This window comes from Bombus vancouverensis, chromosome 7, assembly GCF_051014615.1.
Source record: "Bombus vancouverensis nearcticus chromosome 7, iyBomVanc1_principal, whole genome shotgun sequence".
Classification (NCBI taxonomy): domain Eukaryota; kingdom Metazoa; phylum Arthropoda; class Insecta; order Hymenoptera; family Apidae; genus Bombus; species Bombus vancouverensis.
Genome location: NC_134917.1, coordinates 168,470 through 190,454, shown reverse-complemented (window position 1 = coordinate 190,454; position 21,985 = coordinate 168,470). Strand labels below are relative to the sequence as shown.

At 37.9% G+C, this 21,985-nt stretch overlaps 2 long non-coding RNA genes and 2 pseudogenes across 2 annotated transcripts; 3 read left to right on the top strand and 1 right to left on the bottom strand.

Annotated features, from left to right (window-relative positions):
* The first annotated feature begins 9 nt into the window (after positions 1-9).
* LOC143302422 (katanin p60 ATPase-containing subunit A-like 2) lies at positions 10-3,786 on the top strand (annotated as a pseudogene).
* Positions 3,787-3,849: 63 nt separating this feature from the next.
* LOC117164304 (uncharacterized) lies at positions 3,850-6,604 on the bottom strand. Its single transcript, XR_004465643.2, has 3 exons — positions 6,489-6,604; positions 5,430-5,515; positions 3,850-4,960 (listed from the first exon to the last, which is right to left on the bottom strand). It is a non-coding gene; the product is annotated as an uncharacterized LOC117164304 (long non-coding RNA).
* On the top strand, positions 6,515-6,633 carry LOC143302962 (5S ribosomal RNA; annotated as a pseudogene).
* An 805-nt stretch (positions 6,634-7,438) lies between these two features.
* On the top strand, positions 7,439-9,177 carry LOC143302935 (uncharacterized). The gene is made up of 3 exons (XR_013058802.1): positions 7,439-7,582; positions 7,727-7,784; positions 8,824-9,177. It is a non-coding gene; the product is annotated as an uncharacterized LOC143302935 (long non-coding RNA).
* The last annotated feature ends 12,808 nt before the right edge of the window (positions 9,178-21,985 follow it).

Here is a 21,985-nt window from a genome sequence, read left to right as displayed (position 1 = left end):
CCTAGGGTGGAAATGTAATAGATATAAGTACAGAGCGCGTGAGCGAACTAAAAACGCGATAGAGAAGTAGAGAGAGGATGTTCCGTCCTTGTCTAATGACGCGCACTTGTACAGGAAATATGTAACAGCGGTATACGAGCAGCGTCAGTGTCCACTAGTGTGCATGCCTGATTAAACATGGACAGGAAGTATCTATACATGGTGTTCTCTTTCTATTTCCATGTTGCATCCATCTTTCTATATCCATGTTGCATTAGGAGGAGAGTCGTATTTCGGAACGTCATCGGAACATATTATACCTTGTATGTGATTATTTGGAACACAATGGGTGAGTATATTATAATTAAAATATATTCCTAGTTCCAATTCTTTTGAATAGTGTCAGTGACCAATCGAAATAGAAATCAGTGGACATCATGGAAAGAGAAGGCGAAACCAAATTTGAAAATTCGACATCGGTAATTCAGTAGTTAAGAATAACTCAATCGATTATGTAGATTAACTAGTTATAAACAAATATATGAAGTATAAATTCAAATTATTCTTATCCATCTAAAAATTGGAAATTAAAAAGCAGAAGACAAGAAATTATCTTCGAGGATTTATATAGTAAATACATTCTTTTGCCTGTCTTACCTAGAGATAAAACAGTTGTTTGATGGTTATCTTATAGTGTTCAGTCATTGCGAAAAATATTTTTAATTAGTTAAAAACTATAATTAATTAAAAACTACATTTTTTTATGTATATAGACGTTAGCGATGTATTATTCCGGGAAGCTCGTCTATCTCCCGAACATCGGGTTTGCGACAACATCGATTTGGAAATTATCGTTGCAGAGTATGAAAATTATTACAAGATGAAATTTCAAAAATATCCCATATTGTGTAAGAAAATAACTGGAAGGGAAATGACGAGGGAAGTGACAAATGCAAGCAAAACGTAAGAATTTAAATTATTTAACGATATTAAACGGTATTCAACGTATTCAACGTATCGTATTCAACGTATCGTATTACAATATGATCCAGTGTTTGTAGAAGTATTGAGACAAAAGCCAAATCTGTTAGTAAACAAGCGAGAAGTGAGCCTGTGAAAGAGACGAATCTACAGCAGAAGATAACTGATGATAATGCGAATCATATTAATCTCGCAATGACAGTGACGTCAATATTCCCCAATGAGAGTGATGGACGTTCATCAGAAGAGCTATTTAACGTCCCAATGGAACAATCCATGCAATCGAAGATATTGAAATGCATTGCAAAGCTTTATTCAGATAATCCGGAATTACGAAAAATTGCTGAGGACATCTCATGCGTAAGTTATTTTCGATTAATATACGTATCGTAAAGCTTTTAAACGATAAAATTCCCGTCGATGAACCGTCCAACGTATATCGACAATGACGTGATTTCAGTAACGCTTCAAATATCAAATTACGTAACACTTACTTAATATAGAGAAGACGCCATTTTATCTTTGTATCGTCACAGGAGATCATAGTAAACAAATTAAATGTACATTGGGATGACGTTATAGGCCTAGAGGAATGTAAAACCGCTGTTAAGGAGGCCGTTGTGTATCCCCTTAAGTATCATATCTTTTTTGATGGCCCGTTTTCCCCCTGGAAAGGTATTTTGCTGTACGGCCCACCTGGTACAGGTAAGATACTCGTATTCTTTTCATTTCTGTACGTGTTTACAAGAAATATACAAAACAGGGAAAACGAAGTTAGCGAAGGCAGTCGCGACACAATGCCATTGCACCTTTTTTTAACATAACTGCCAGCTCATTAACATAACTGTCAGCAAATGGAGAGGCGATTCCGAGAAGTATATACGTGTAAGTTGCTTTGTCTATGTAAGTTTCTTTGTTCCTTTGTCTATGAAGGAGAGATTCTAGGTATAAAAAGATTTGATTTTATTTTTCGTCATTTATATATAAATAGAATAGTTGTTTGGAAAACGAAATGATATCATATTCGTGATGAGGCAATGAATTTAAGGAATTTCGAATATAATATTTAATGAATAATACATTTGTTAAACTGAACAGGTTTTATTTGAACTTGCCTATAGTCATTCGCCTACAATTATTTTTATCGACGAGATTGACTGGATCGCCACAAATAAAGGAGACTGTATATTGTCTGAACCTGCAAAGAGATTCAGGTCAGAACTTCTTTCTAGATTGGATGGATTAGTGTCTAATGAGAATTCTAATGTAGTTCTTCTGGCTACAACTAATTCCCCTTGGTACGTATATCACGTTATTTCAATGTTTTCTAAGTAGAAAATATCGTAATATTTCTCCAAATTCCAAATATGTTATTGTGTTGTTTGAAGTATTCCTTCATTATTATTAGTATAATAGAACGATAATATTTATTGTAAATATGTTATTAGGGGCATTGATGCAGCTTTACTCAGGCGTCTCGAAAAGCAAATATACGTATCATTACCCAATGAAGTTGCTCGACTTGGTATATTCAAATTATACCTTAGCAACCACTTATTAGAAAATACAGATATTGTAAACCACATAGTAAAATGTACTGAAAGATATTCTTGTGCAGATATAAAATTGCTTTGTAAGCAAGCGTGGCTACTAGAAATAAGCCCGATATGGAGGAGACTTGAAAAGAAAGAAACACCTGTTACCACTTTGAAATATGAATTAAAAAGTTATGAAATATTAGCAAAATTGTTTAAAAAAATGTCACCTACAGTTATGCAAATGGATAAATATGATACGTGGAACAAATAAATACGCAATCGTAAGGACAGATATTGAAAAATATAAATAAATGGATTATCGTTCGAGAAATTTTTATTACCATCATATGATATTGCTCCATATCATGAAATATATACATGCCGTAATAGGAATACTATCATCAAATCTCTTCAAATGAGGGAGTGGCAAATGACGATGCGTATTGACAAGATTGCTCGATGAAGATCAATTACGTACTGTGTCCGCGGATTCCAAAAAATGAGTCCCTAAGTAGATGGAAAAAGGAGAGGAAACAGATAGATCACAAAGAGCTACTTATTGTAAGGGAAGAAATCTAAAACTCCAAATAAAGAACAAAAAGGAACAAGCTGCTTATGACGCTATCGTTCCTGGTCTTCCGTGTTCGGTCTCAATTACTCTTGCAGTATATTGTAGCAGATTGTGTAGTATATTTGAGCATATTGTATTATATTTTGATGCGTACTATCTCTTCGATCACTTGTTTTCACCATTAAGACAAAAGAATAAAATGCTGATTGAAGATGCTTATCGTGACCTCAACTTAAGAAAGGAAATACTTCTTTTGATGTATATTCGAAACTGGAACATGTATCAACCTCGATGATGACCTTCATTGTTAGATTGAACTTTAGGTTTAAAAATTTGTATTTCAAAATGTGGTAGGAAGAGGATAAAACAAATTGTTAGTAATACTGAAAATTACATTTATTTTTACTGAAATCACTGAAATTAATACTAAGATCAGTGAAATTATTATTTTTCTAAAAATATTCAAGCCTTGAACTTTTTTTTCGTGGGGAGATCCTCATGGACACTGTCGGGGTAGTGTCGGACTTACCGACTAAAACCCCACGATAGTGTCACACAGTATAGAAAGCACGATATAAAAACCCCCCAAAATAAGCGCTCGAATCAATCTGTTAAAATATTTTGACGCAGTCTCTTTTAATACTTTGAATCATTCTGTAACATTTTGTACCGTTACTCTGTTAGATCTGCATAATAAACTCTATTATCATATATAAAGGTAAATTTCTTCACCTTGGCCTACTTGACGCTTAATAAAGGTGCACCGGGACCTCTTTCGAAATTCAAGCCTTGAACTGCTCCGAATATTCATCGGATCTGAGTATTGGATACAGAAAATATCTGGGTAAATTTAGTCAAAAAATGTTTTCGCAGAAGGGAGTCAGTTTCAAACAGTAAGTTAACTTGAGAGAATTAAATTACAAAGTTCTGGCAGAATAACATAATTTTGCATAAAAATAATAAAAAAATGAATACGTCGAAACATTTTACAAAAAAGCAAAGCACGAAGTGTTATAAAAAGTGAACGAAAAGTGAAGTGAAGTGAGTTTATTCGTTTTACAACATATTTTATATAACATGCTCTATCAGTTTGTTACCTCAAATTTGCCTTTTATTTAAATTTTCTTACATAATTTTCATAATATATTCATAAAGTAATATTGAATATATAGTACAATTCTATAGACCTACTACGAGAAACAGATCTTAAAAACAACAACACTAGTAAAGTAGAAGCGTTCTTCAAGCCTAAATCCAAATATGATACAGTGCTGAAAAAGTAGGATTACTATATCATAACAAGCAAAATGTATCTTCATAATCTATGTGCTACTAGCGATTTTCCACATGTTCAACGAGATATGCAGTACAGAGGACGTATAAATGTGTTTCTTTATTTTTGTTGAGTCACAAATCAGAATATTGAGTATGTTATTTTCCCGCGGATTGTAAAATCATAAATTGTTAAAGTGTCACGGCTCATTTTATTATCGTAACATCTGTTCAAAATTTGTCAATGCGACCTGGAGATTACGGTAGTGAATATGCAACAATCGAATGCCCCAGCGAGAAGGGCTCGGTCATTATATTTATTCTTATCGTGAGTTCGATAACAAAATATCGAGTTTAACAGTCGTATACAGAGCTCGATCATTCTGGATTATAGCCTCTACGTCTACGATTCCTTTTTGCTTTTGGCATTTCATCTACATTGTAATAACAGTTTTGACAAATGATACGGTCGAAGATATTTTAATAAGCGTGTTGGAGTAATTGGTAACAGTAAGTGAGTAATTATCCATACACCTCCGGGTGATAGGCTGGAAGTTCTCCATCCCAAGGACCGTAGAGTTCCTCTCCTTGTTCTTGTTCATAAAAAACGATGCCCGTACTGTATATAATAGGAAAAGTTTTCATTATTAACGTGTTGCTTTTGTTTGTTGTGTTTGGTCCGCCTGTTTGAATGCTCGTCACTATCTATTGCGAGCGCGTTAATTTTAATTTATTTATATGTATTGACCATGGCATTCCTTTTACTTCGATTTCAATATTATGGTACTTGAAAATATTGGGAACTTTATGAGGTTCTGTATATCCGTTTGAGATTTCCCTCTACTAAGTTCTTTCATTAAATGTAACAAATCTACCATTTTGAAATTTTGTTTATTGATCCGTCTGTTGTAATATTCCTTAGATTTTATTTTCGATTTTATCAGTGAGGTGGTAGGACGTGTACGGTGCCAAAGAAATACTCCGCGGATTGATTTAACAATGAGTTTATTAATTATACGTGGAAGACCTGATAGTTTTACCAGCACGCGTTACCTGGGCCGTACTGGTATTGTTCTTCGCATACTCACCGTTTACTCGACTTCACTGATCAGTTGTATCTCTCTGCGTCTCTCTAGCCTTTCCTCGTTGCCATTCATATAGGATACCGAGGTGCCTGAAACAGAATGTTTTCTTCTGGGGTAGGGAATCAGTTTCCTTTATCGAAAGCACTTGCGCTTTATTGTAAATCATAGGGTCTATTCTTTGACGACGTCCTGACCTCGGACGTCACATTTCACAGGCCAGCACGTGCGCTTCAGCCCTGGAACTTTCTTTATGGCCATGAACCGCTACAGTAGGAATTTTAAGGGAGCACTTGGTCAATAGATCCTGTATGGTCAGGACATATTTGTTTCCTTTTTGTGTTCTCGATGATGTAACCTAGACGTCCAGTAATAATTTTCTTCCCTTTGTCATCTTTCAATATCCCCGCTACGCACGTGTTCGTAACCGTCTGCTATTTTGGTTATATACGCCTTCTTCCGATTATTTTACGGAAGGACCAAAGGGATATCGGTGGGCCATTAGGCCTATTGAAGTTTCCCGACACTTTCGGCCCGTCGGCACCTACGCTTTATCGCGACACTGTATGTGTTTCGTCGGCCTTTCGTAAACAGTGTTCCGGCGATGCTATAATATGTATCAAAGAAACCGTTGGAGAGAGAATTGTTCTTTGCGCTACAGATCTTCGAAAAAGCGTACATCGAAAAAGCGTAATCTCATACATTTTTATTAGAAATTAAAAATTTCTCGTCTCGTAACTTGATAGATTGATCGTGGGAAAATTAACGGATCGACTCAAAATGTGTGTTACTTATCACGTAGTCTCGATATTCTACGACAATTAATGGACGAATGTAACATTTAAACACAATAACGATTTCGTCAAATTCCATCGGCATCAGTTCTACCCCATCAACACCTTTGGTAGCCGAAGTTATGCACAAGTAACTAACTAAACACCACCCTAAAACAACCAAAATCAAAACAACAACAATAACGACGCTGCAGTCAACAAAAATATGTGAGCAAAATGCAGTACTCAGACAACAAACACAACAAATTACAGTCATGCTACAACTACTTACAAACATGTTAAGTAAAAAATAGAAATGCCAACGCCCTGGCCGCGCTGAGTGCACTCGTTCCCGTCAGGTCACGAAAGTTAAGTAGCGCCGGACACGGAGAGTACTTGGATGGGTGATCGCCTGGGAACTCCGTGTGGCGTTGGCGAAGCGCGCTAGGCCCGCCGCGCCCCTCGGTGAGGTTCAGGCTTGGTGCGCTCACGTCCACCAGCAATTCACCACTTAATAAACATATCAATCACCGCTAAAAGCACTAACGATCGCAAACTAGTTCATCACTACCGGCATCAAGACCTCCTTCGCATGACGTTAGACCATCCTCGAATTAACCCTATCTCTTGAAGTAAGTACCTCCTTATATATCAATAGTTAACCATTAAATAAATTAAATCAGTAAGTAAGCAACCCACTTAATATCACAACCTCTTAAAGTAAGTACATCCCTTATAATACTATAGACAAAAACCAAACTCCATACTTTTATATCACTAGTCAATTATTAAAACATAATAACTATACCTAATACATAGTCACCTATTATAGTAAAATAGCCTAATATATAATAAATCTCATAGTACCATATTAATAGTACATTAATAAATAAAATATATATTATATGATAATGAGGTCCACTTACTAAATGATCATTCAAATCTACTTTCAGATATCGAAAAATCTCGCTCACCTAGCACTACGCCAGCCAAGGCTTACCTCTCAAGTAAGAATAAGTACGTAAAGCAACTAAGTACATCCTGCATACATGCTTACAACGAAGTAATAATTAATAATACACACAAACATTGATAGATATATGGAAAGTTAAAGCCTTATTCTCTAGTCAATTATTAATAACACAATTTAATCGTACAACTCTAAAATCAAAAGTCGATTATAATAACAGTATCCTAATAAATAAGTAAAAATACTCTACACTCCATAATACCTACTCAATGTCAATTAATATAATAATATAATTAAAATAAACTCCTCTTCGCAGGATAATTCTTCATTCTACTTTCTAAGATCAGCTCCTTCTTTGCTCCTCAACACATTCATCACCCAATTCTCTGCCTCGTAGGAGCACGCACTTATTAGAAGTAAGTACATCATTCCTAGTACATCTATTTGAGTAGACAAAATAAATATAAAGCATAAAGCGTAACATAACAATCACATAGTCAAAATCAAACAAGAGAATATAATAATCCTCTTAACAAAACTAACTCGAGGCCTGCTTACAGGCATCAAAACCTCCTTCGCTAGACACATGCCATCATCAATTTATCACTATCACTCAAAGTAAGTACCTCATATACATAAATACATAAAATATAAATTTATTGTCATTATATAGTAAGTAGAATCAAACATATATGTCGGAGATGAAAGGACACCGGAGCCTTCCCTCTGGAACTTCGGGAAAATCCGTAAAATTGTAATTAAAGTTTACAGTCGTAATTAAACAATCTGCTGTCATCCTGCCCAATTGTACTTGTTTGCGATTTGTGATAATAAACTTGGGCTCAAGGCGACCACCAGTCGCCGAACGTAGCCGCGGTCAACGGGACGGGCGCTTCGCCTAACAAAGGTGTGGAGTTATAGTATGACCCTCGTTAAAAGAAATACCAATAGAGGTACGTAGAGTGACAGTAAAACATTCCAACGGTTCCTTCGGACAATGAATACCTGATGTTGAGGCACGTACACAGCACAAATCCAGTTAGCCCGAGGACCCGCTACAAAACCTGGGTTTTTCCGGCAATTAAGATTTTCCAAACGGACAGACAGTCTTTGTCCCAAACTGACCAATTGACAGCGACGTCAATTTCCCTTACTTTCGGAACGAGGGCTATCCTCGACAAATCCGATGGTCTCGTGTCCTTAGACACACCCCATCATAGTTTTCCTCTGTGGCATCATTGAAACGAAAATTCATTCTTTCCTGAGATCCCACCGACGAAGGGAGCAGCGCCTGACGATCAGTGAGTTTGAGTTAGAGCAAGTATATCTTTCATCCCGTTGACCGTGGATTCGTCATCGGACCTAAGACCAACGTCACTAACATCACAAGTGCCCAACCACCGCTGTTGATTGTCGAATCGGTAATGTCCATACTCGTAGCATCAGGCCGTATCTTCGTTATCACACAACGATGGCCAACTCCAAGGGAGGTCTATCAAACGCCCACAACCCTGTTCCTGACTGTTCTCCGACATATAAAAACTAAATATAAACTAACTCTCTCTACAAATCAAGTAACAATGGTCCATTATTAAAATGAGCATAGATATCCTAGCGAGATCCACTTCATGAATAATAATTCAAAGTCAATTTTTAGATATCAAAAACCTCGTTCCCTAAACACTACGCAAGCCAAGACTTACCTCTCAAGTAAGTACATTAGTAAAAGCAAGTAAGTAACTCCTTCATATATGCTTACAACCAAGTAATAATTAATAAAACACATAAACATTGATAGATATATGGAGAGTTAAAAACCTCCTTCTGTAGTCGATATTAGTAAACAATTAATCGTATAAACTCTATAGTCAATTACAATAAACTATCTGCTGTTAAATAGGTAAAAAATGCTAAACTTCATCGTACCTGCACAATGTTTATTGCCATAATAATAATATTACTATTATAAAATTAATATAACTTTAATATAATTTAATATAAAACTCCACTTCTCAGGATATCCTGTTCTACCTCCTAAAATCGAAACCTTCTTCACACATCACCGCACTTCGCCCAAGTCTTACCTCGTAGGGGTACACACCTATTAAGAGTAAGTACATCCTTTCCTATTGACATGTCGAGTCACGATTCGAGTCCGGGCTCGAGTCGCTATCACGGTGAGGACTTGGGGTAGGTAATGATTCTTCACTGAAGCTATCCATCTTCTTAGACCACGGAAGTGACTTTTATTGACACAAACAAAAAGGTTACAGAGTTGACGCAAACTGACGATGATCACACACTTGCAACACTAGTGACAATGGTCTTAGGTTCACTAACAAATACGCAGCCAACGGGATGGTAGGTGTACGTACTCTATGTCAGATTCTTTGGTGATATTCACTGACCGTAAGGTGTCAACCTTTTCGTCGATGAGATCGCAAGCGAGAGAGTGAGTTTCCGTCCCGATGATGCCACAAAGAAGAACTATAACGGGGTGTGTCTAAGGACACGAGATCATCGGATTCGTCGAGAAAAGCCTTCGTTCAGAAAGTAAGGAAAATTGGCATTGCTGCTAATTGGTCAATCTCCCTATCGGTGGTTAGAAAAAGATGCTAGCCGCCCTCGAGGGAAAGTTGCTAGTGGGAGACGCCGCTCGTTGAAAAATAGGTCTCCTCTATTTTCCCGTAGTTGGGACAAAGACTGTTTGTCTGTTTGAAGGACTTTAGTTAGCTAAATCTTAAGATTTGTAACGGGCCCTCAGGCTAGCTGAACATGTACTGCGGAGACGCATCGACATCTGGCAATCATCTTACTCGAAGAATAGGGTCTGCGTGTGGCGAGTTACGGGACAGAGACCGTTGGAATGTTTATTGCCGTGTGTTATAACTATTTCACTTTTAAAGAGAGCTATACAATTACTCCATGTCTTTGTTAGACAAAGCGTTCATCCCGTGACCGCGGCTACGTTCGGCGACTAGCTGTCGCCTCGAGCACAAGCTCACTATCATAACTCTCAAACAATTACAATCGGATTGAATAACTACAATTGTTTAATTCCAGCTATAGTAGACTCTAGGTTACAATGTTGCGAGATTATCCAAAATTCCAAAGGCTCCGGTGTTCTTTCATCTCCGACATATATTACACTCCGAAGACCTCGATAACCCTCTTGTACGCACGCTTGTTGTCAACCGACCCCACCAGATTCTTCTAACAGCTTCGAATCGTCTTTGTCTCAACTGATACCTGGACGCCCTCTGACGCTTACACACACATTCACATGTACAGTGTAAATGTATCATCTACCTAACAGTAGTAAAATTTATTGTACGAATCCAAAATAGTGAGGGTTCAGAGTGCTATAATAAAAAAGATATCGAGCGCTAATTTGGAAAGGTTTTTATGCTGAGGTTTTAGTCCCCCTGTAGGGATTATCCCCGAGTGTATATCAGAGACGGCTATTCCGTTACTATCTGGTTATTGTATCGATAGCTGTGGCATGCAGTATGTTTTGTCCACCCTATTACTGCTTCTCAACATGTGACATTACTGAGCGTGTGACACTAGCGCATCCGATACCAGGCGGGCCCGTCAGCCTCGCGGTAGACGCATCCGATTACGCCATAGGAGCAGTACTACAACAACGCGTAAACGACAAATGGCAGTCGTTAAGATTTGTTACAAAATCCTTGACCTCCGCGCAGCGAAAAAATATAGAGCATATGACCGCAAACTTCTTGCTCTGTACACCGCAGTTAAACGTTTTAGAAACCCCTCATGTGCGCGTTCAATCAATATCTACACAAATGTTCACCGCGACAATTTCGCCATCTTGACTACATTGGACAGTTCACGACCGACATCTGATACATTAAAGGTTTGGACAATAATGTAGCCGACGCTCTATCTCGCATCGAAGCGATAGGGAAATCTGTGGACCATAAAACTCTCGCCGCAGCGCAAGAAAACGACACCGAGCTGCGCAACATCATCAAGTCCGATACATCCGCATTACAATTAAGGAAGATACGTTTTCCTGATTACGACGTATCAGGCGATATTGTACGACCGTTTGTATTGAAACCCTTGCGGCACAGCGTATATAATTCGCTCCAGGGACTTTCCCATCCTGGGATACGCGCCACGCAAAACCTGGAGACGACGCATTTCGTCCGACCGTCAATAAACAAAATGGTCGAAACTGGTCACGACAATGCCTGGCAGCCTATGGTCCACGTACCGTCATTCCGGTCCTCAATAAACCTAAGGACCCACCATAAACCTTAACTTTTTAATTTAACTGTTAGCACATGTTTTCAAGTTAATGTGCTTATCCGGAAGGATTTTCTAATCCTATAAGTGTTTCGGTTTATGGCTGGTCCTTAGACAAGTCGTCAGGTTTATTAGACGCTATTAAAAATTACGGAGAGAGCGGGTAGTCACCTAATGGGAAAAACGAATGTTTGTCTAACGACAAAGCTGGTTTTTCCCATGAACAAGGTCACCCATGAGCCACGTTGGTAGGAGGCTTCTTCCTCATACCTTTATGCATTAACGTGGGTTATAATCAAGCCGCATCGCGGACCGTTACCCTCACTTTTCATAACGAAAAGTGTGAACAACGAATCCCCTTCCTTCGTTCAAAAAATACCTACAAACCGAGCTTTCCTCCGTAATTACATGAGAGCGGAAGTTCAGTTAACTCTCCATTCTAACATACCCAACATCTCAAGACTTCGTCGACGACAACATATCTACCAGGACGCGAGCTCTGTCTTTAGATCAATCATCGTCTCTACACTGATTCTCTCATCTAAGAGCAATCCATTTATTCTTCACTTACCTCTTACGCATCGGCGTTATTATCTTGTGTAAAGTTGTTGGAAATACATACTTTATAACCCTGTTAATCGCAGCGTTATACAACCTCAACCACCCCTATTATCTCAATGGAAATCAGGGGATCGATCTGTTCGCGGCATCGATTATTACAATCGTAACGGGAATTTACGACTTCCATTGACGCATTTCCTAGCAAAAGCGTCTCCCCACGACTGGTCGAAAATACAGTATGCTTGTGCGAATTTCAACAAAATTGCAATGGGTTACAGTGGATTACAAAGAGGGAGGGAAGTGCAATGAATTATTACGATAAATTGTAAGGGGTGTGAAGTGGGATGAGGTGATAGGAGAATTGGTGTGAGTGGAATAGTATTAAGTGAATATCAGGGTGTATGATACATGGCTCCATCAAGCGGCGGTATTAGGCGGGGGGGGGGGCGGTGTATCGCTCACACCAATTCCCGGGCCCCTTTCAATCGCAGCCGGGGCGGTCATCGTGGAGGTTTTAGTCGGCTGGAGTCCGGCACTACCACGCCGCTTTTCCCCAGAAGCGACCTGGTGTCAGTGCGGATTTCCTCCACGTTAATAAAAAAAAAAGGGTGTATATTACAAGGGAGTCGACGTGGATTATGATCGAGTGAGTGAGTTGCAATATGTTTGGGTATAATTAAATGGTAATATCTTCGCTGAACAAAAATAAATGGAATAATTGGAGGATCTAATGTTAAATGTGAGAGAAACAAGAAGTATAATGCTCGATAATCGTGGCGTGATGAGTCATAGATGAACAATATCAAAGAATATAAGGCAATAAATTATTGAATTATTGAATTAAAATATGAAGAGGAGTTGGTAAAGTCGAGTATCTATAAAAAAATGCAATTACGAATCTCAATTTAAATGATAAAACTTTAAAAGGAAATAAAATTAGAATTGAATTAGGAGAAGCCAGAGTTCAATAAAATATAATAAAGAGTGGTAATATAATGAAGGAGTATTACGTAGAATACTACATAATATAATTGAAGAACTATATAAATATAAAGTTTTAAGAAGAAATTTATTTTCAACCTTAAGTAATTTAAATACAATAGCTTAGGATAAATATGTTTGGAACTATAATGACTCATCAGATAAAGTCAGTTCATAATGGAAAACAGTGAAAGAATTAGAGAGTGGAATTAGAAAGAAAGGAATTAATAGGAAACAGTAGATAATTTAAAAAGTAATAAATTAATGTATATAACGTATTAGTAAATGTTTAATATGCGTGAGTACGTTGTTGTAGATAATTCGAAAGGACGTTGGTTGTTCGCATTTATTGATGAGTTATTATAGCTTCATAACTACAAATTAATTAATTAATTAATTACAAACTATTAAATTAATGGTTAAGAATGGAAAGATTAAAAACGCCTTTAATAACAATAACTCATCACGCTAAGTCTGTTTATCGTGTTTTGTTTTTGTTTTAGTCGTTATTTATTTTACTTTTAATTGAATAACGAGAATGGTTTTGTATTAATTTTCAACGCAACAGTATTTAATATTGGCTTCGAGATGATAATTAATATAATAGATTTAAATGGTGTAAGATTATGAAGTATGATAGAGAATGCAATTGCACACGATGGAACACAATAATACACTAACACTGCCCTTTGGGTGGCTTCGACACGATTAATACCTGCTGGATTGGCACATGAATATTAGTAGATCGATGAATTGAAGAAGATACATGTGGGTGGTAGCATTGGGGCAAGGTGAGGTTTTCTTGTCACTAGGGTCAACTGTGAGTTGATGGGATAGGGGAAATGCAAATGCAAATGCTTATATGCAATGGAGTGTAGGAAGTAGGGCTCACATAATAATTTGAACGACGTGATGAGACGCGCACGTGTCATACGGTTGCCAATAGGTAAGCGGGCCCCTTCTTTAGGGGCTTTATGATACATTAAGGAGTGGTGCCATCTACATGTATGAAGTGAAGTATTATTCAATATGAAATGGTATGTGTCAATCTGGCTAAGTGGGCCACCTGGTGGCAATGGTTAATTAGGAAAGCTTAGTAACATGTACCGAGGGACATCTATGCAGGAGGGCTCGATGTATGCTGTTACAGTGGAAACCTCATGTACCTCCGAATTAAAAAGGGTTTATCCTCCGATGAGCAAGAAAAATCATAATTATTGGCGGAGTGAACAGTCGATGAAGTTAAGAAAGGAGGTGATGACGACGAGAAGAAGAGCTAGAGAGCAATGGCGAGAGGAACTGGAGACGCGGCACAGTGGATTTAGGAGTTGCGGAAAAAGAAGAGGCAGATGAGGAAACTGATTCGAACCAACAAGGAGAAGGGTTGAAAGGAGTTCTGTGCCTCGTTGGGCAGGGATCCATAGCGAAGGGCGTACAGGGCTATCATGACGTAGCTTTTCTTAACGAGACCGAGGGGAAATATAAGTAGAACCCACGGGAGTATTAGTGTCAGCGAGGGCTTGATCACGAAGGAAGCGCTACTGGATGCCGGAGCTGAGATGAACCGGAATAAAGCGGTTGGTGTAGATGGCATACCAGGAACGGTGGTAAAAGAAATTGAAGGTTGCAAAATTACGTGTTGAACAGTGTTATCAACTGAGCACGAAGAAATTCGTTTTTCTTGAAAATGAAGCTTTATATGGAAAGATCTTATTCCACATTTTTCTCTTATTTTTGCACGTCGAATAACTTCCCTCTGCTTAATCGGTAACTAACCAAATTTACATGTTTCAAACAGATTTCCAAGATCAATTTTCTCGAAAACAAAGCCTGTTATTCTTTATATCTTTCTTGTTTTTCTTCGTACAAAACTGTTTTTCGTTTGTTCCTATTACTTGACCGGATCTTATGTTTCACATATTCTAACATACTCTATTCATATAAAAATTCGTAGTATAATAATCGTTACTTTCGATATTAAAATCATTATTAAATATTCGTTTAATTAATCTTAAAATTGTGATACAATCATAAAAAGCTACCAAAAGAATGATGTCTAGATTTTACAAGCATGCCACAAAATATATATGTCGGAGATGAAAGGACACCGGGGCCTTCCTTTGGAATTCATCGGAAAACCCTCAATATTTTAGCCTCTATAACTTAACTCGATTACAATTGTTCGAGATTTGTGATAATGAGCTTGGGCTCGTGGCGACAACCAGTCGCCGAACGTAGCAGCGGTCAAGGGATGAACGCTTTGCTTGACAAAAGTATGAGGTAATAGTATAGTTCTCCTTAAAAAGAAATAGTTGTAGCGGTACTCGACAGTAAATATTCCAACGGTTTCTGTCCCGTGGCTCGCCACACGCAGACCCTATTCTCCGGGTGCGACGATTACCAGACGTCGATGCATCTACACAGTACATGTTCAGCTAGCTTGAGGACCTGTTATAAATCTTAAGATTTAGTTAACTAGTTAAGTTCTTCAAACAGACAACCAGTCTTTATCCTAACAGTCCCTAAATCTCTAACACCTACTGCGGGAAGATACGGGAAATCTGTTTTCCTCAAGGACGACGCTTCCCGCTAGCAACTTTCTCTCGAGGGCGGTTAGCATCCTTCTTCAACCATCAACATAGAAATTAACCAATTAACAGCGACGTTCATTTCCCTCACTTTCCTAAGGAAAACTTTCCTTAACGAATCCGATTATCTCGTACCCTTAGTCACACCTCCGCAGCGTCATCGTCACAGAAGGACAGTTCCTCTACGTTCCTTGAGTAGTCATCATCTTAATTTATATCGCGCACTTTGCTCAATCGCCACCTTAACTCATCGTCTATCAGTTGTAACCGAGAATTGCGAATCGTCAAGTGTAATCGCGAGTTCTACGCAAAGTGTCGAAAGAGAGAATTGTTAATAAATATACTGTTTAAATATCTCCGAGTGTTTTTTTTTTTTTTGGCATCTATTACGTCCTACACACTTCAAATTCACAAGACATGATCCGTTAATTTCGTGATTTCCTGTGTCTTCTACGTGACACTATCTTCCATTATTGTGTGGAAGAGAAATCGGATGATATTAATAACTTAAAAAGAAAGAAACAAAATCAAGAGAACATGGTAGTCGCCAAAAGAATAACAATTGAAAAGTTACAAGAAGTACCAAAGATAAAAAACGAAACAGAGAAAAACGAACGTGTGTTGAACGAACAGGAGAAGAAAAGATTAAACTGAAATATACCAAACCTTCCAAACAAGATTTGAGATATGCGCTTAACAATGTTAATAATGGTGACGATAACGAGCGGAAGCCAAGGATATTTGCGTATGGATTTTACTGGGATAACAACCCTGATTTAACTCTCCTCCAGCCTAAAGAGTCATCTAGCGATTGTGAAGAAAAGCCAAAACTGAGAAATAAGAAATTAAGTGCCGCTGAACGTTGAGAACAGAAAACACAGAAGGAACGTGAAGTTCGTCAAAGAGAAGAAGCGCTCGTCAATAACCAGTTATCAAATTCTGTAGATCAGTTCGACAGATTAGTTTTAGCTGATCCAGACAGTTCAATAGTATGGCTACAGTATACGGCATACCGTTTACAAGCAACAGAAATAGAGAAAGTAAGAACAGTCGCGACAAGAGCGGTGTAAACGACTAATTTCAGGGAACAGAAGGAAAAATTAAACGTTTGGAAGGCTTAGTTGAATTTAGAATCGAAATTTGGAATTCCTGACTCATTAAATGATGTTTCTCAAGAGGCAGTGAGGTCTAACGGTTCACTGAAAATATACAGTCACATGTTGGCTGTTCGTGTCGTGGCTGGCAGGCAGATGGAATTAGAAAAAACAATTAATACCATGATTGGGAAGTTTAAACATATTCCCGAGACATGATTTAATAGTGGAGAAGGATTATTAAAAATCGAGGCACATTATGCAGAGAGCATTGCAATCTTTGCCAGTATCCGAACGTAACAAGTACTTTCTCCAGGACACCCCCAAAATTTCATTTATGAAGTAAGCACACTATGAAATTAGAAATATCAACCCTTTTTGGTTATTATTATCGCACAACTTGTCTTTTACATAGTATTTCTTTTCGAAAGCAAATCTTACCATGCAAATAGGCGCAATAATCTATTCTGTGGAACTTAATGAAATATATCGTTTTATTTTAGAATGAACAGTATAAGACAGATCTATCTTCAAAATTCTTCAACAGTCTCTGATTTTTTTGCTTCACAAGCTGCAGGCAACTGATCCTAAACCAGATGGAGGAATCAGCTACACCGGGGCAATAAGCAACGAGGCAACCCACGCGCGACTACATCACGAATCAAGAACATTATATCCAGAGATGAATAAACCATAGACCTATGGTACGATCCATATTTTTATGTCCATAGTCTATGACTACATTTATGAAGAAGTAGACGGTGACCGCGCGGATTTTGATTTAGCTTCTCAATTTTGGCTACTAACTATTAAAAATTTGTAGTTCGTCCAAAAATTCAAATCGTGTCTCTCTTCAAATTGATCGATGATACACTTCATACAGAGCATCACATAAATGAATCGGTAGAGATCTCGAGTCGAAACAATATAAATCTACATTATTTAATGTCTTCGTGATGCAGCATGGATTACCTCAAAAAATATGTTTAAGAAGATAGACGCAAAACATAATAACCACGAACGGGAAGTACAAAAACGAAGACTTCTTGGACAAGGGTATTTACCTGGGTACCTACAAAACCAAATTGTACAATTTCAGGCACAATTCAAATGTCGCCGAGACCTCTGAAGAAGTCAATAGCGCGGACGTGGTTGTAACGATCGATTAGCTAAAACTACTGCTGCACAATGGAGCAGTTGCGTCCCAAACGTACTAAAAGATTTTTGATTAGACATATTCCTGTTTTTGTCATTACAGAATAATCAATAAAAAGGACGCACTTGAGATCAGAGAAATTGTAAATATGTCAATTTATTATTACTTTTTTCATTTTTATCTGTATCAATATTAATAGTATTTTGTATATGTGGTAGAAAACTTTACATAACTGGACTGTTTTAGGTATTGTGTAATTAAGGTTGTATTTTCAATCAATCGCGGGGAGACGTAATCGCGCGGAAACACATCAGCGGGAGTCGTAAATTCCCGTTACGATTATAATAATCGACGTCGCGAATAGATCGATCTCCTGATTTCCGTTAAGATAATAGAGGTGGTTGAGGTGATATAGCGCTGCGATTAACAGGATTATAAACTATATATTTTCAACAAATTGATACAACGAACTTACGCCGTTGCGTATGATATATGTCGTAGACGACGATTTGGCGTATGAAGATGCGATACACATGCACAGTATTCTTTGGTAATACAGCAAGGCCCTTACAGTTGAGTTTCTTGTTGTAGTTGACGTAGCAATAGAGGAGACTGATGTTCCGATCTCATGCAATTACGGAGGAAAGCTCGGTGTGGGTGTGTTTTCTTGAACGAAGAAAGCGGATTCGTTTCTCACACTTTTCGTTAATAAGGTGAGAGTAACGATATGTGATGCCTATTGGTTTCAGTCATGTTAATGAGTGGTGAGAGGAGAAGGAAACCTCCTACCAACCTTGCTAGGGGGTGTCATTGTTTACAAAAAATCCGGAAAAAGCCGGATTTTCCGTTAGATAAATATCCACTTTTTCCGTTAGGTCACTGCCCGCAGTCTCCGTAATTTTTAAGAGCGCCTAATAAGCCTAAGGACCTTTCCAATAACCCTCTATAAACCGAAAACCTTTCTAGGCTTAAAAAGTCCTCCAGGACAAAAGGATTAACTTAAAACATGTGTTAAAATAATGACGTTAAAAAGTTAAAGTTTTATGGTGGGGCCTTAGATTTATTGAGGGCCTGTTTAATGGTGCTTGGGTTTTGACGGTCCGACAATGAAGGACGTCGCACGGATCATCTTGCGCCACGTAACATAGGTTTTGCTCACGTGATGTAATGAAATATGTGTCAAAATGTTTTATTATTTTTAATCATTTTGTACACTGCTTCTCTACATATTCTACAGCCAATTTTTACAATTTGTCCAGTAGGACATTTGGTAAAATATTATAGCGGTATACTAATATAACATGTGGGTGGCTACCCCCAGCGGGGTACCATTATCGTGTTTGTTAGGTTATGTCCTTGTGAGATCTGTTAGGTCTTCTGTTAGGTCTAGGTGAGATCTTCTTTTTATGCTTGATGTGTCGACCGTTTCCGCTGCCAGCCGGTTTGGGTGCGTTGTATTTGTTTGGGTATTCTTTCTCTGTACCTTCTTGCACTTCTGTTAATCTCCTCCTTGACCATTGGTATTCCCAGGTCTTTCCGAATGTTCTCGTTTCTAACGTACCATGGCGCGTTTACTATTGTTCTGAGTATTTTAGATTGCGTTGCCTCTATTTTGGTTATATGGCTCATTGCTGCTGTTCCCCATAGTGCTATTCCGTACGTCCAGATTGATTTTATGATCATTTTATATATTTTTAGTTTGTTTTCTATGCTTAGTTTGGATTTTCGACTTGTTAGCCAGTACATTTGTCTCCTTGCCATCTGTATTTTGTCTGTTGTTGCTTTAATATGCTGTTTCCATGTGAGTCGTGTATCTAAGTGGAGTCTTAAGTATTTGACTTGCCTTGTTTGTATTATGTGTGTGCCATTTAGTACAATGTTTGGTGGTTTCTGTTTTCGCAGTGTGAATGTAATATGGTTGCATTTATCGGGGTTTGCTTTAATTTGTTTTGCTTGAAGCCACTTTTCTATTTTTGCGATATGTTCTTGTAGTAATTTGACTGCTGTTTCTGGGTTAGTGTGCCTGACTAGTACAGCTGTGTCGTCCGTGAGTGTCAGTATTTTGCTATTGGTAGTTGTTGGTATGTTTTGTGTATAGTATTGATCCTAAGACGCTTCCTCGCGGAACCCCTGCCTTTATGTCTTTAACTTCAGAGTATGTGTCCTTGATTTTTATTACGAAGGTTCTGCTGCTTAAGTAAGATTTTATCAATTGGTATATTTGCTCCGGAAATTGTTTCCTGATTGTTTGTAGTAGGCTTTCGTGGTTTATTTTGTCAAATGCTTTATCTATGTCCATAGAGAGGGCTGTACAGTATTGTTTGTTTTCTAATGCTAGTATTATTTCTTTAATGAGCCTGTGCATTTGCTCTATAGTGGAGTGTATGTTTCTGAATCGAAATTGGTGATCTGGTATTAATTTTTCCTTCTATATTATTGGTTTTATGCGGTTGCATATTATTTCCTCTGGTATTTTGGAAAACACAGGAAGTAATGATATTGGTCTGTAAGATGCAGTTTGGTGTGGTTCTTTGCCTGGTTTAGGTAACATTATGTCCTGTGCTAGTTTCCACAGTTTAGGAAAGTATTGGATTCTTAGTATTTGACTTGCCTTGTTTGTATTATGTGTGTGCCATTTAGTACAATGTTTGGTGGTTTCTGTTTTCGCAGTGTGAATGTAATATGGTTGCATTTATCGGGGTTTGCTTTAATTTGTTTTGCTTGAAGCCACTTTTCTATTTTTGCGATATGTTCTTGTAGTAGTGTAACTGCTGTTGCAGGGTTAGTGTGCCTGACTAGTACAGCTGTGTCATCCGCGAATGTCAGTATTTTGCTATTGTTAGTTGTTGGTATGTTGGCCGTGTATGATGTGTATAAAATTGGTCCTAGGACGCTTCCTTGCCGAACTCCTGCCTTGATTTCTTTAACTTCAGAGTATGTGTCTTTGATTTTTACTATGAAGCTTCTTAAGTATGATTTGATTAATTGGTATCTCTGCTCCGGGAACTGTTTCCTGATTGATTGAAGTAGGCTAGTGTGGTTTATTTTATCGAATGCTTTTTCGATATCCATAAAGAGTGCCGTGCAGCATTGTTTCGTTTCCAGCGCCTGTAAGATTTCATTGACGAGTCTGTGCGCTGGTTCTATTGTGGAGTGTTTGTTTCTGAATCCGAATTGGTGATCCGGTATTAGTTGATTCTTCTCTATTATGGGGTTTATCCCCAAATAGTAAACTATTTTCTCTAGTATCTTAGAGAACATCGGAAGTAGTGAGATTGGTCGGTAGGGTTTGATTTCGTGTGGGTCCTTGCCTGGTTTGGGTATCATTATGATTTGTGCCAGTTTCCAAGTTTTTGAAAAGTATTGTATTCTTAGTATTGCGTTAACTATTATTGTGATTTGTCTTATTGCTTTTGGCGGAAGGTTTTTTAAGATTTTGCCGTTAATTAGGTCGATTCCTGGTGCTTAATTATTTTTTGTTTTCTCAATTATGTTTCTGATTTCTTGTGCTGTTGCTTTGGGTATGGTGTAGTGATTGTCAGTTGGTGTACTAGTAGTTAGCGCGTCCTCGTCCGTATGGCTATTGTGGTTGCTGTTGTTGATGTTGTGTGGGGTGAATGTGTTGCATAGGTGGTTGGAAAATTCTTCAGCTTGCTCTTCGTTGCTTCTTGCCCATTCTTCTGGTTGCTGGTACCAGTTTTATTGTCTTCTTTATTTTTTTTGTGGCTTTCCATAGGGAGTAGTTGTAGTTCTCGTGAGCAGATAGTGACTCGATGAACTTTGTGAACTCGTTGTTATTGTGCTCTTTTATTTTGTCTTTTATTTCTTTTGTGAGTTTGTTTAGGTGTTTTTTGTTTTCTTTTGTTCTTTGTTTTTGCCATTTTGCTTTCGCTTTTCTTTTTTCTCTAATTTTTTCGAGGATGTCTAGTGGAACTGTTTTTGTTTGTCTGTTGGTTGTTTCAGGTATAGTGGTTGCCCTTGCTGCTTCTTGGATAGTTTCTGTGAATGTTGTTACTGCTTGATCGATGTGTTCAGGTGTTTTCAGTGGGATGTTGCAGCTGATTTTGCTCTCTATTATTTCTTTGAATATTTGCCATTTGGTGGTTTTATTGCATAGCTTCTCTGTGCTGCTGTAAAGTATTGCTTTGTTTCTGTATTCAATTA